The sequence below is a fragment of the Myiozetetes cayanensis genome, unplaced genomic scaffold (assembly GCF_022539395.1).
Source record: "Myiozetetes cayanensis isolate MyiCay16 unplaced genomic scaffold, myiCay2020 scf24, whole genome shotgun sequence".
NCBI classification, from domain to species: domain Eukaryota; kingdom Metazoa; phylum Chordata; class Aves; order Passeriformes; family Tyrannidae; genus Myiozetetes; species Myiozetetes cayanensis.
Genome location: NW_026087456.1, coordinates 4,383,935 through 4,387,495, shown reverse-complemented (window position 1 = coordinate 4,387,495; position 3,561 = coordinate 4,383,935).

Sequence of the window (3,561 nt, the reverse complement as noted above, 5' to 3'; positions counted from 1 at the left end):
TGACCACCCAAGACTTCATTTTTTCCATCAGTGTTCTTAAAAGCAGCTTTGTCTGATACCATGGATTGAAATTTATGTTTGTACAAAAGACCACAGGTAAGAAATAGGCACTTTTGGTGGCTTACCTGTCCTGCTGAGTCAGGTGTGGCTTCTCTCTTTCTTTTCTGTCCCAGTCAGCTGCAGTCTCTCTTCTGGCAAATTCCACCAAATTCCACTGACAGGTTACCGATGGACACGGACTCCTCACTCCACCTGCTGCAGCCCAAACATTGCACTGCTTTACCTCTGGAGAACTCCAGTTATTTTCACAGCTGCCATCGCATTTGTGTGTTTGGATGAGCACAAGTTGCCAAGTTTCAAGTAATCCATCTCTCACAAATCTATGGCAACATACAAGTCCAAGGTGGTTTTCCTGTGCCTCGAACTGCTGCTGGCTTTGGGCACTGTTGGTTCTCTGAGTAGATCCCAAGGTGCAGCAGGAAAGCAGCAGCCTGTGGGATTGCTCCAGCAATTCTTTTATGTGTTAGCAGTGTAACAGGAATCGCTCCATCTTCCAACAGGATGTGGACTGTAGAATTCTGCATAACCTGTATAAATGCACCAAAACACAACATGATTCACAACACGTTCATTTCCATCTTCCTCAATACACTTTAAAAGCTCCTCAAAGTCTGCATTTCTTCCAGGCTTTGCGTATGTGGATCTCAATAAATAGTCAGATATTTCACAGGCCATGTTTGGGAGTTAGAGGTGGGCAAAGGTCCTTCCTCTTAAAAACTTACATGTTTAAATGTATGTATACATGCACATATACATGTGCATCTGTGAAATGGTACACTCTAAAAACTCCATGTGCTTAACAGTCAGTACAGGGGAAAATAATGCCCTTAACCTACTGTGTTCTCTGAGCATCTCAGACTACTAAGCCCATTCACCCTTCATATTTACCATCTGTGAAAGGATGTTCACCATCAAGAGGTTCCTCTGCAAAATAGGAAGATCAGCTATTGTGGCAAAATGAGGTGAATGTGAAAGGAATCATACAAACACTATGCTGAGTTGGAAAGGACCCACGAGAATCACTGAAGTCCAGCTCCTGACCCTGCACAAGACAGCCCCAACAGTCACACCCTGTGCCTGAGAGTGTTGTCCAAATGCTTCTTGGACTCTGTCAGGCTTGGTGCTGTGACCACTGCCCTGGGGAACATCTTCCAGCACTCAACTACCCTTTGGGTGAATATACACTCTCCAACCTAAACCTTCCCTGACACAGCTTGATGCCATTCCCTCGGGTCCTGCCAGTTGAAGGTAGGCAGCTGAAACTCTCAGGGAATTAAAGACACAGACATGATGTCATGCTAATGGTATTGCCACCAAAATACTGAAATACAGTGTGAGGACCTAGATTTCAGATTCTGCCTGAAAATCAGCTTCTCTGGCATTCTAATATCCCAACACTGCCTCACAGGGTGGACTTGGTGCAGTTTCAAGGAGAAAAGAGCTGCTTGCAGAATAAAAACCATTTATTCACAGGGATTGTGTTTATCACAGAGCTTGTGAACCAAGGCTGTCCCAGTGATAATTACTATGGCTGCAATTAAATATTATCCTTTCCTTTTTCTGTCCTACATTCTTCATCCTCCCTACAAATATCAGTGTGCTCTTCCTTTTATAAGGTTAATTGGATTTTCAGTAGTGCTGAAGCACTTGCAATCCAAAGAAGAAAATTACACTTTCTATAGCAAGCACAACATTTAAAAATTACTAGTCAACATTATTTTACTTGCAAATTTCTTCGGAAAATACCTTTATCATCACATGAAATAACACCAGAAATAAAAATGGACATTTTACAAGCATTAAACAAACAAAAGTGAGTGTGTACGACTATTTCATCTCCAAAGGAGAGTGAAGTGATGCATTGAAGTCACAAAACATCTACAACAGGGGCAAAACATGTTATATTCCTGGGGCCAGAGCCATCCTCAACACCAGGAGGGCAAGACACCTGCATAAAAATCCTAGGCCAGAGCTATGAGTTCCTCCTGGAGACCGTGTCAGCAGCCAAAATAAGGATACTTTTGGAAGATAAAATGACAAAACAAACCAGCAAACATTTGTCTTGACAATACTAAAGGGAGATGTGGCCCAAGAAGTCGCCTTTCTCAATGAAAAATAACCCGTCCCACTTTGTGTGGGGGGGGTTGTGCTCTTTTCACATCCTTCAAAGGTTCCAGAAATCTGTTGCAATAAATATTCCCCATCTATTCCATCATCTGCCTGCACTGCCTTGTCTACAAGACCAAGGCAGAACAAATATTCTTATGAAGTTTTATATGGCAATTTTAGCATAGAAAGTGAAGATGGGAAATGAGATCTGGGAGGCAAAGGTCACTCTATTTATGATGGCTTTTCTAAACCTGTGCTTTGCAAAGTCACTGATGAATAACCACATAATAACCACACAAGCTCTTGCAAGTTCTTATTAAGTGAGGATTAACAACCTGAAAGTCAGTGGCGTTGCTTTTGCAGCTTTTGAGTCTTAATTTACCAGGAATAAGCAACTCAGCTTATCTATTGCTTGTGTGATTTATACTCCTTTCACCCAATACATGACAAAAATACCCTCCAGCCTTTATTAGTGCCTGAAGCTCTCAGAAAGCTCAGGCAGATAAACACTCAAACAGCACGAGGGAGTAGAAAAACCAGTAGTTCCACTCATCTCCTACCCTACATCTACTGAATTTGTGTTTCAAGTCTGCACTCTGTTAGAAGATCTGGGTGTTCTAATACTCAGAAAACAAAATCTAGATCAAAACAAAGACGAATCACATCCCAAAAAGATCTCTTTACACAGCACTGAGTAAACTGTATGAGTAGGTGCAGTTAACACAGTAGCAATAGCCAGTTTCACAGACACCTGATGGTATTAACTCCAAACTGTCCATTTCCCTTAACATATCCATGAAATATATTCCCTTTTTGCACTTCCTATTTTTCCTCTCTCTTAGCAATTTATTTTATAAATTGCATCAAAGTTCTTCAGTTCAAATGAAAAACTCTCCCTGCTGCTTTTTCAAAAATAACATCAAGTTCACAAATCTGTGAATTGAACATCGAGTTCAATTCAATCAAGTCCACAAAAAAACTCTTCCTGTGGCTTTTTCAAAAATAACATCAAGTTCACAAACACCAAATAAAGGTTGCTAGGCTGATGTCTCTGGGCCTTAAAATGACAGTGGAGGAAGTATTCGGTGTCAAACAGAAGCAAGCTGTCTACCATGGGAAACTTTCATTTTCTTCCATGTGTATGACATACACAATTATAATTTGACAGGTAGAAATATAAAATGTATCTAACTTCACTCAGTTACCAAGAATATGGAAATGTTAAAGATCATTATCCCACAACTTTAAATGACAGAAATAGAGTATTTGCATTTGTCTTTGCTTGCAAGGAAATAAACAGCCACAGTCCAATTTGCTAAATTCCCATGACAGTTCTTTTTCAAGACAAACTAACTGAGCTCAGACAACAGAGACTTATTTTTCAGTATCATC